The 12,477-nt window shown below is 39.0% G+C and overlaps 1 protein-coding gene across 13 annotated transcripts in view; it reads left to right on the forward strand.

Moving 5' to 3' along the window:
• The window catches only part of TRPM3 (transient receptor potential cation channel subfamily M member 3), a 936,946-nt gene that overhangs the window by 616,437 nt on the left and 308,032 nt on the right, over nt 1-12,477 (forward strand). The window lies entirely within an intron of this gene.

Genomic DNA, 12,477 nt, shown 5'->3' on the forward strand with positions numbered 1-12,477 from the left:
AAAATCACTGTGGACAATGACTGCAGGCTTGAAATTAAAAGTTGCTTATTCCTGGGAAGGAAAGCTATGACAAACATAGACAGTGTTTAAAAAGCAGAGACATCACTTTGCTGACAAAGGTCCGTATAGTGAAAGCTGTGTTTTTTCCAGTGGTCATATACAGATGTGAGAGTTGGACCATGAAGAAGTCTGAGTGCCAAAGAATTGATGCTTTATAATTGTGGTGCTAGAGAAGACTCTTGAGAGTCCCTTGGACTCAAACCAGTCAATCCTAAAGAAAATCAGCCCTGATTATTAATTGGAAGAACTGAAGCTGAAGCTTCAATACTTTGGCCACCTCATGCAAAGAGTCAACTCATTGGAAAAGATGCTGATGCTGGGAAAGATTAAAGGCAAAAGAAGAAGAGGGTGGCAGAGGATTGGACGGTTAAATAACATCAATTCAATGGACATGAATTTGAGCAAATTCTGGGAGATAGTGAAGGACAGGGAAGCCTGGCATGCTGCAGTCCATGCGATCGCAAAGAGTTGAGCACATCTTAGCAACTGAACAACGAAAACAGCAACAACAATGTATGGGCATGTGTGCTCATTCACTTCAGTCATGTCCAACTCTTTGCAACCCCATAGCCTGCCAGGCTCCTCTGTCCACGAGATTCTCCAGGCATGAATACTGGAGTAGGTTGCCATTTCCTTCTCTAGGGGATCTTCCCGACCCAGGGTTCGAACCAGCATCTCTTTCATCTCCTGCATTGGCAGCTGGGTTCTTTACCACTAGTGCCACCTGGGAAGCCCTATACAACAATGGATGGAGGTGTGAATATCATTGATTCTCGATATTGGATAAACTAGAATGGCCTAGTTGGTGAATAGCGAGGATCATTGAGTAGTTCAGCAATAGGTATGGCTGTAAACATGTTTTGGAGGCAAATTGCACAGGTATTTGAATGCCATGTGAATATTTGGATAATAGAAGAAGAGAACAACCTATTCTCTAAAGTTTAAAAGTAGTGGTTTTCAACCGTGACCTATTTGCCCCAAATGGATATTTGGCAATGACTGGAGACAGTTTTGGTTGTCACAACCAGGGGTGGGGATGCTATTGATTTCTAGAGAGTAGAGCCCATAGATGTTGCTACTAAACATATACAAGGACAGGACAGTACCCACACCCAGCAAAGAATTATTCAGCCCCATGTGTCAACAGTAATGAGGTTGAAGATTTCTGATTTAAGAAGATATTTCTTATGGCACTGTGAAGGATGGAATAGGGCGAGGGAGTGGGGCACAGAGAGGCCTGTTCAGAAACTTAAGAGTGAGAGACAGAACCTAATCTAGGCACTGGCAGTGGGTTTTGCATCTTGCAAATAAACATAAGCAGCCAACTTTGATAAACTTCATTTCTAACCAATGACCAACAGCAAATGTATTATTGTTGATCAGAAAGTATTTCACAGAATTAAGAAATGAGATACTGCAGACCCACTGTTGCCTACAAATGCAAATCTGTGAGCAAGGGAACATAATGTGCCTTTTTCACAAACTCCTGGGATAATTTTTAGCAGGAGTTCCACTTCAAGTCATTGACTCTTAAATCTGTTTTTTAATAAATAATTATTGTTATATAATATAATTACTATATTGCCTATAATTATTTCTAAGCTTATCTTAGTTTTTTTTAAAATCACTTAAGTTAATCAAATTTATGTCCCCCAGTTCTGTGAAGTGGGAACATAAATCAAGCCTATTTAGGATACTGCAAAAACAAAAACATAGCTGTGTCTTCTGTTTGCAGGAAGACGGAGTATTTCTTTAAATATGCCTTGGGAGTATTTGTATAAAGTGCCACATCTCTCCTATAATAAGGAGTACCTTTGCCACAGGCACACTTTGCCCCATGCTGGGGCCTTCACTAGTTCTGCCCTCACATGCCTGGTCAGCATATTCTCAGATGAATGGTTAATTCAGTTCTGCATGCTTTCACCAGGTCACTGCCCCTCAGGGAGAAATCAGACATTTTCCTTGTAGGCTTCTGGGGTATCCTATACTTTTCCACCAAGAACATGAGCCAACATATTATCAAGAGGTCTCTCTGGTTGGAGGTCTAGATTAGAGGTAACACACACACACACACACACACACACACACACACATATTTTCCTGCATAACTGTTTCTAAAAGACCCTCAATGAATTAGCACAATTTTTGTCATGGAAAGCATATACAAAATATGTTGTAAAAAAGAAACTTAATGGGTTTGCACATGGGCACTGTTCCTGCAATGGAGCATTGTAAACCACCCCCTAGTACAGAAAGATACCCTAGGAAGCCCTTTATTATGAGCAGCAACAAAGGATGGAGACCAAAAGGGGATGAATCTCACTATAAATGTATGTTTCTATATATCTTATGATCCCCCAAATATGTTTTCAGTACAGCCAAGAAAACAACTACCCAAATGCTAAAAATTAAGTTTCTTTAATTCAGTCCCATTGATTGAAATGTTAGGACATCCAAGACCCATGGATGTCAGAACTAACACTATAACTATTTCCAAAAGCAAAGTAACAACTAGGATCGTGTACCTGATACAAGAAGAATATGTCAGCCTCTTTGTGCTTATCCTCCAAATCAGCTCTTTTTCAGAGACAGAAAATACTCTGTCTTATAAGCCAGCTGACTCTGCCTTCCACAGAGGGTAAATGTGATGGACTGGAGTGCACAGATGTCTGGGTCAGAAGAGCTGGCTTTGTTACTGGCTCTGCTAGTTGCTTGTGGTGTGACCTTGGGTAAGTCATTTCTCCCTCACTGTCAGTTTCTTCCAACATGGAGCTCAGGTAGAGCAAATGAGATGCTGCACTTGAGAGCGGGATCTGTTAACTGTGAAGAAATCAGGATTTTTAGTATCTATTGGCTCATATGATTTTACTGTTACCTTTCCTAGCTGTTCTAATGAGAATCACTGAAATCACATTAGGGGAGAGGAAGTTATTGTGAACTTAGAGATGGACTAGAATTGGCATGGGAAAATCATCAGGAAGCAGGACTAATTTCTCCATCTCTTTGTCTTTCACAGTCTACCTGCTTTCTTTCTTATACACAGTGCTTCAGCTTCTGATTACACAGGCTCTATGGTGTAGTGCTCTGATAATGCACGTTCCCCTCTCTGAGCTTCCACTTATACCTAAGTGTTGTTACCTACTTGGAACTTTCTCTACCTCAAGACGTCTCTGCATTAGATCCCCATGGTTCCTGGCTTCATTTTCTCTGAGTGTTTAAGTTCAAAGTATCAAGAAAAGCACTATGATTCATCAGCTTTTCTTTGAGTGCCAGTCCATAAGTCAAAGGTAATGGCTCAACTTTGCTCTGGAGTCAGGCACAATCACTGGTCCGCTGGTCTGTTCAGTTACAGCCCATGGGTGGTGTGGGGTGCTGGGTGAGGATATGGTATCATAATAAAGATGGGCGCATGTGGGCAGATAGGCACTGACTGAGATCTCTAGGAAGTACACTGGTTCGAGTACTTCCCCATAATTCCTGTCTTTAGTACTCTTATATATGTATCTTTTCGCAGTTTGCTCAGTTCAGTTCAGTTCAGTTCAGTCGCTCTGTCGTGTCCGACTCTTTGTGACCCCGTGAATCGCAGCATGCCAGGCCTCCCTGTCCATCACCAACTCCCGGTGTCTACCCAAACCCATGTCCATCGAGTCGATGATGCCATCTCATCCTCTCATCTCATCCAGCCATCTCATCCTCTGTCGTCCCCTTCTCCTCCTGCCCTCAATCTTTCCCAGCATTAGGGTCTTTTCCAATAAGTCAACTCTGCATGAGATGGCCAAAGTATTGGAGTCTCAGCTTAAACATCAGTCCTTCCAATGAACACTCAGGACTGATCTCCTTTAGGATGGACTGGTTGGATCTCCTTGCAGTCCAAGGGACTCTCAAGAGTCTTCTCCAACACCACAGTTCAAAAGCATCAATTTTTCGGCGCTCAGCTTTCTTCACAGTCCAACTGTCACATCCATACATGACCACTGGAAAAACCAGAGCCTTGACCACATGGACCTTTGTTGACAAAGTAATGTCTCTGCTTTTTAATATGCTATCTAGGTTGGTCATAACTTTCCTTCCAAGGAGTAAGCGTCTTTTAATTTCATGGCTACAGTCACCATCTGCAGTGATTTTGGAGCCCAAAAAAATAAAGTCTGACACTGTTTCCACTCTTTCCCCATCTATTTCCCATGAAGTGATGGGACCAGATGCCCTGATCTTAGTTTTTTGAATATTGAGCTTTAAGCCAACTTTTTCACTCTCCTCCTTCACTTTCATCAAGAGGCTCTTTAGTTTTTCTTCACTTTCTGCCATAAGGGTGGTGTCGTCTGCATATTTGTTACCATCCTATTATGTTAAGTGTTACAGGGAACATAGATATCTAAAGATGTTGTTTTGAGGAATGAGTCCATAGTTTAAATGATACCCAGTCTAAAACAAAGCCACCACTCACTCAGATGAAGGACCAGAATCAGGTTTCATTTTTCTCTGCTCTTTATGATGTTATGTAGTCATTGTAAATAGTTGCCATGACCTGCAGCCAAACCATCCTTGCAAAGTCACTTTCAAGGGAGAACTTTCCCAGTAAGTCAAGGTAGACCTCATATGATCAATAATATGAGGTGGGAGACACAGGATGGGGATTAATTTTAAAACTAATTTTGAGGAAGGTCCCAGAATACTCAAAATGTCTCAGGAACTTTGAAGCATGGGTGTCATCCTGAGAAAATAAAGTAGCTGAAAAGCCCATGAAGAAGACAGAAACCAGCAGTGATTCCTAAGGCCTGAGTCTCCACACCTGCAGTCTTGCTGATAGTCTAATATCCAATAATGGAAGAAAAAGAATACCAAGATTACTTCTAGAAACATATTTGTTACCATTCCAAACAGCTTTGGCATTTCCTGTTAGGAAATGTTATTTGTATTAGCTGCCCTCAGTATAGCATTTTTCACTGTCTAGTTTGTGATTCTGTTAGAAATGTGGCAGACCTAGCATTCCCAGAGAAATGAGTCCTCTTTCTCTTCATCGTTACATGACACCAAATGCATGTAACCAAATCAACTAAAGTGATGACTGGGTAAAACCAAGAGACTAATTTATTTGGTCAACTATTTGGCTGAATGCTTTGTGTGCCCAAGAATCTATTGGGTAATAAATCATCATTTTACTCTTTCATACAGTCTCTTTCATATGTTGACTCTTAGTCTTTTGGAACACAGAAACTTTATACTTTGGCTAAGACTAACTTCTTAGAACTTGATAACTTAGTGATAATATTATTTTTAGAGCATACTTCTGATTATTTAAGATAATTCATTATTTATTAGGCAAACAGACTGTGTGCTAAATATGCCAGATATGGTACTAATTGCTGAGGAGTCAGATGAGAGACATAGCCCCCACCCTTGAGGTACTTATAATCTGGACAAGGGAATAAACAGAAAGCTTTAGGAGATAGTAGAAAAGTTCTGAGGTCGACACAGGTTGCTCTATAGAGAATGTTTCTATTCGTAGCTCACATTTCATGTAAATAATCTTAATTTCTAGATAACATAACTCATAGGTGACAGGTTTTGGTGTCACTTGAGACATGCATAAAACTCCATAGGCAGTGCTCTAAAGGAAACTGCAGAAATGCAGAAATGTCCAAAAGCACCATTGTGATGTCGCCTTTTATTAGTTCACAAGAGGAGATGTAATTATTCTGCTAAGTCTTTGTTTGCTATTTGAGAGCAACAAATTAAACCCCACTAATCTACCTCTCTGGATGGTACTTATTGAACCTAAGAGGCTTCAATTATCAACAGCTTAATAAACTTACTAATCTGCATTAAATGAAATCCTTTGCAAAATCACATTGAAACAATGCTTAAGTCATAATCAGCCTGCCTGGTATCTACAGCCTACTGTGGCTGAGCCCCAGAATGCACTGTGTAATCAAATTCCATGTTACTCAAATCTTGGAAAATTCCTATTAGGTGATTGTATATAGTTTTGTGTGTGTGTGTGTGTGTGTGTGTGTGTGTGTGTGTGTGTTTTGTCACATGAATTCATACAGTTCCTTTTTTAATCCAGAGAAAATTGACATTTAGGTATAAGTCAAAGAAGAATGTAATTTAAAACTGCTTAAGTTCAGCCACCTACTACCATAAAAAGAAAGCTTAAAAAGAATGTTCTATTCTGCATACAGCAAGCCAGCATTTTGTGTAACAAGTCTTCATATGACATTCAAAGAATATAAGATTGTTATGTTTTCAATCCAGACCACAGTACCTTGTGAGGGAATAAAGCAGTATCCTTTAGGTTTTCAAATGGAGAAATGGAGGCAATAGAATGTTTCATCCCCAGTCATTGATGGGAACACCAGCTGGCTACCATTCCATCCCTCTATTTCTACAGTCCAGACAAGGGAGGACTCTTAGAACGGAATCACTAACTGAGTGGTTTAGGATTCACGTAGGTTTTCTCCAAGTGACTAGTATTGATGTCTGGCACAGGAGCTCAAGTTGATAGTAACAATGCCATGAGGAACTCATCAGTTAGCCCTTAAATGTTAAATAGTGAACAGCACAGTACAGATGAGGGAAGGATTCATGCACCTAAGAACACAAAGAAAGGGAGCCATAGAATTAATTGAACAAAGTGCTTCAGGTTTTTGTCCTCAATTTTATGGACTAATTAATCATTTAAACCTGTCCAAGGCACACACATGCAAATGCTTACTAAAATCCATCTATTTAGAATTCTGTTGGCACAGTTTTTTTTTTGTTTTTTGTTTTTACAGTATAAAATGCAGAATTTTCTATCTGGGTATAACAGAATCTAACAAGGACTGTCATTTAGCTACCTAGGTATTAAAACTTCTGACCTTCTCTATTATTTTGAATTATGCTGATGAAAAATGTTTTTCAGATCATCTCCATCAGCGTGTATTTTCTAAGACTTGAAAATTTTTGAGCAGAGGGAAGGTATAACATGTCTAAATTCAGTGGAGAAACATAATTAATGGGCAATCATACTGTTTAACAAATGGCTGGTTTTAAATAATGACATCTACTGACACTAAGAAAAGACTGCATACCCTCAAAATAGCACTTGACAATCCAGAACTTTTCTAAGATTTTATCCTTAGACTACAGAATATTAATTTGAAGATCCAAGCATTCAAGAATGATCTGTGGATCCATTGTCCTGAAAATGCACCAACAAACTACAATACCAACAAAAAGAAGGGTGGAGATATATTACATTTTTATTTATTTATTTATTTTCAGTACTTACCAGCATGTTTTTGCAATACAAAATAGGTAAAAGTAGGACTTGGTGTGTGCCTACCAGGTTCCAACTAAAAAACAGTGTGTGTGTGTATGTGGCAGGGGCTTCCCAGATGGCACTAGTGGTAAAAAACTGCCTGCCAATGCAGGAGACATAAGAGATGGGGGCTCGATCCCTGGGTTGGGAAGATCCCCTGGAGAAGGGCATGGTAACCCACTCCAGTACTTTTGCCTGGAGAATCCCCATGGACAGAGGAGCCTGAGGGGTTCCAGTCCATAGGGTCGCATATGTGTGTTTATGCACACACACACGGTGTGCGTGGGTGTGTGATCAGTCAATTCACTGGCAGTTCTTTAAAACTGACAGTTGCCAATGTTTTAAGACATGACAGTTCTACTGGGGGCTGAATATGTTAGGAATCTAGAGAGCAAGGCATTTAATTAATGAACATGTAAAAGAATGTTCCACCCACAGTTGAAGGATCACTTTTCTTGGTAACTTTATATTACTGATAATTTTAACAAAGATTTATTGATGTATCAGACACTTGAGGTTCAAGAAGATTGTAATAACATAGATAGATATGGTGCCTACCCTACGTGATCCTGAGGACATAGGCTAGCTGCACACAGTTACGGACAGAAAGTGTTAATGGGCAGAGTATAAACAAAGTACATGGATGCTCAGGGAAGGAAACAAACATGTTTGCTGTAAAGATGGCAACAGGGGAAATAAGAGAAGAAAGAACAATTTGAGCTAAATCCTAAAGTGTAGAGTATGAGAACAGGTAATTAAATTGAAACCACCTCCTTGAAACTATGGAAATAAGGAAGAACAAAAGTTAGGTAATTTAGGAAAATGCACCCATAATCATTTAAGTGCCTACTGTATGCTAGGAATGTCAGCTCTGTGCCAGACCCAGCTCAAGTACCTGTCCTGGACAAAGTTAATGCTTCCCTTGACACCCTCTGAAACTGTTCTACTTCCTAGCTCTGTGTCATTAAACTAGATGGCTAACCTCTGCTGCCTTGGTGTCCTTACCTGCAAAATTATCATAATGAAAGCATTTAACTTCACAGGTTTGTTATGAGGATCAGATTAGTTGCTATGTGAAAATAATTAGCCCAGTGTATGGATAACTCTAGGGCTTCCCAGGTGACTCAGTGATAAAGAATCTGCCTGCCAGTACAGGAATGGCAGGAGATGTGAGTTTGATCCTAGAGTTGAGAAGATCCGCTGGAGAAGGAAATGGCAACCCACTCCAGTATTCTTGCCTTGGTAATCCCATGGACAGAGGAAACTGGAGGGCTACAATCCATGGAGTCACAAAGAGTCAGACATGACTAAGCAACTGAGTATGCATGCATACTGTAAGGGCTATAAATCTGTTTGCTATTATTGCTTATATCAAATATTGTAATCTCTCATTCCTCTGATTGATTTCACTCTGAACAGTGCTTTTCACATGGGAATCTTATTAAAATACAGGTGCAGATTCAGTAGTTCTTGGGTTGATCCTAAGAATCCACATTTCTAACAAGTTCCCAGATGCTGCTGGTTCATGGACTACTCATCAAGTAGTGCCTTATGGTCCATGAATTGTTGCTGGTCCATGAACTGTTTGTGAATAATAAGTGGAGCAAAAATTGAGAATAAACATTTATAAATTTTATAGCAGTTTGCCACTGCCACAAAATCCAACTGCATAGTCAGGTCACGGCATTTTACAAAACTAAGAGTTTGTAATGAATTGAAAAAAGCTTTTCAAATGGTCCTTCACCACAAATCATTTGAGAAGCATTGCTCTAGAATGCAACATAAACTTAAAAATAAATAGGTCTTCATAAATTTTGTACTGCCTCATCAACTAAAAGAACTTTGTACAAGGTTCATGTTCAACAAATATTCTTGAATGCTTGTGAGAATTCATTTAAAAATAAGCAAGTACACCTCTGATTGCCCATTTTCAAATTCTCCATATAATGACTGGAGTCAGAGTTCCAGGTAGCATCAATTATAATGAAGTACAATTAACAATTTCATGACTAAGCTTCTTTTTACATCTTATGTTTAATGACTATATAAAGACTTATACATACACTTATACAGGGAAGCATGGCGTGCTGCAGCCCATGGGGTTGCAGAGTCAGACATGACTGAGAGACTGAACTGAAAGACTTATATATTACAACAGCAAGCACAGGAGGTTATTTTCTCTACTTGATTCTCTCCTATAAAGTATTAGATTTGTACATTTGTAGAAATATATGCTCACTTTTATAATAACTCACTTTCAAATAACTAATGTTAGAATCTGAACACATACACACATGTATGTTAACATGAGTCCCACCTTTCATCCTTGTTCTTCATCTACTGTTGCCTCAAGTAGAGGCAGTATTTATTAGGTTGGTGCAAAAGTAACTGTGGTTTTTGCATTGTTGAAATTCGCTGTTTGATATCAAAATACATTCTAAATAAATGTGATTATGTTATTCATCATTTTAATGTACATGTTTTGCTTTATGTTCTTTTGCTAATGACTTATTACTTGCTGTTTATTTTATATTTATTTTAGACTATGGAAATGGAAATGATGTTAGACAAAAAGCAAATGCAAGTGATTTTCTTATTTGAGTTCAAAATGGGTTGTAAAGCAGCGGAGACAACTCGCAGCATCAACAATGCATTTGGGTCTAACGAATGCATTTGTACTAACGAATGTACAGTGCAGTGGTGGCTCAAGAAGTTTTGCAAAGGGGATGAGAGCCTTGAAGAAGTGGAGCATAGTGACTGGCCATTGGAAGTTGACAACGACAACTGAGAGCCATCATTGAAGCTGATCCTCTTACAACTAACGAGAAGTTGCCAAAGAACTCAGTGTCAACTCAGTTCTATGGTCATTTGGCATTTGAAGCATATTGGAAAGGTGAAAACAAAAGCTCTATAATTGGGTGCCTCGTTCACTGACCGAAAATCAAAAAAATTCATCGTTTTAAAATGTCATCTTCTCTTATTCTTTGCAACAACAAGGAACCATTTCTTGACTGGATTGTGACATGCAGCAAAAGTGGATTGTATATGACAACGGGTGATGACCAGCTCAGTGGCTGGACTGAGAAGACGCTCCAAAGCACTTCCCAAAATAAAATTTGCATGAAAAAAATGTTGTAGTTACTGTTTGATGGTCTGCTGCCCATCTGATCCACTGCAGCTTTCTGAATTCCATTGAAACCATTATATCTAAGAAGTATGCTCAGCAAATTGATGAGATACACTGAAAACTGCAATGCCTGCAGCTGGGCATTGTTCAACAGAAGGACCTAATTCTTCATGACAATGCCCAACCACATATCACAAAACCAGTGCTTCTAAAGTTGAGTGAATTGGGCCCTCATCCACCATATTCACCTGACCTCCTGCCAACCGACGACCACTTCTTCAAGCATCTTGACAACTTTTTGCAGGGAAAGTGCTTCCACAACCAGCAGGATGCAGAAAATGCTTTTCAAGAGTTTGTCTAATCCCAAACTATGGATTTTCATGCTACAGGAATAAACAGTTATTTCTCATTGGCAAAATGTGTTGATTGTAATGGTTCATATTTTGATTAATAAAGATGTGTTTGAGCCTAGTTTAATGATTTAAAATTCACAGTTCAAAACTATAATTATGTTTGCACCAACCTAATAACATTAGTATACATATTAATATGTCAAAAAAAAGTAGAAAGGAAAAGAAATACTTGTTTGAAAAAAAAGAAATGTATTATTTTGGGTGTGTATGTGTGAGTGAAAATCAGTATTCTATTTTATACTTTTACCTATTTTGTTGTTGTTCAATCACTCAGTCTGTCCAACTCTTTGCAACCCCATGGACTGCAGCAGGCCAGGTTTCCCTGTCCTTCACCATCTCCCGGAGCTTGCTCAAACTCATATCCATTGAGTCAATGAAGCCATCCAACCATCTCATCCTCTGTCTTCCCCTTCTCCTCCTGCCCTCAATCTTTCCCAGCATTAGGGTCTTTTCCAATGAGTCAACTCTGCATTAGATGGCCAAAGCATTGGAGCTTCAGCTTCAGCATCAGTCCTTACAATGAATATTCAGGATTGATTTCCTTGAGGATGGACTGGTTTGATCTCCTTGCAGTCCAAGGGACTCTCAAGAGTCTTCTCTAGCACCACAGTCCAAAGGCATCAGTTCTTCAGTGCTCAGCCTTCTTTAGGGTCCAACTCTCAGATCCATACATGACTACTGGAAAAACCATAACTTTGACTATATGGACCTTTGTTGGCAAAGTAATGTCTCTGTTTGTTAATGTGCTGTCTAGGTTTGTCATAGCTTTTCTTCCAAGAAGTAAACGTCTTTTAGTTTCATGGCTGTAGTTAACCATCTGCAGTAATTTTGGAGCCCAAGAAAATAAAGTCTGTTACTGTTTCCATTGTTTCCCCATCTATTTGCCATGATGTGATGGCTTTTACCTATAGTGACAGTTTTAACGACTGGTCACAGATAGTATTCTAACATATAGAATAGCATTCCAGAGTCAGAAATTTCACGTAAGTGTGTATATTTATGATTTTCACTTGCCATTATATCACCAGCTAGAAGCAGGGTGCCATTCACCAGGAAGAAGTTAGTTTTCTGCTAAATATTGGAGAAAGGGACCTAAGGTCTCTTTAAAATTCAGGGTTTGGAGTTTATATTAATAGATGAATCAAGATAGTCTCTGCTCCATGATTTTCAGTAATTAATGTCTTTACTAATTACTTTCAAAATCTTTATCATACTTCTCTCTCATATGCCAAACAGGAATCTTAAAATAAATTACTTTATCAAATTAAACAAATCTGTGGAGCATTGCTACTTTTGAAAATTTATTCAGAAGTGTGATGTCAAATCATTTACAACCTCCTCCAACCAGGTCATAAATATTATTTGTTTGTATCCCATCAGAAAGCAGTACTCAAAGACTAAATTCTATCATGACAGTTTTACTCTTCTGACTTTTTTATGTGGATCCGTTGTAGATCTGAAAGAAGGTTGGCATGGATGGAGGTAGTAAGTGGGATATGGCAGTGCGAGGCATGGGAGACCTGCTAAGGAATGTCAATTTTATTCTAGGAGTCGTGGAAGTCACTGAATGATAA

Source organism: Cervus canadensis, chromosome 14 (assembly GCF_019320065.1).
Source record: "Cervus canadensis isolate Bull #8, Minnesota chromosome 14, ASM1932006v1, whole genome shotgun sequence".
Classification (NCBI taxonomy): domain Eukaryota; kingdom Metazoa; phylum Chordata; class Mammalia; order Artiodactyla; family Cervidae; genus Cervus; species Cervus canadensis.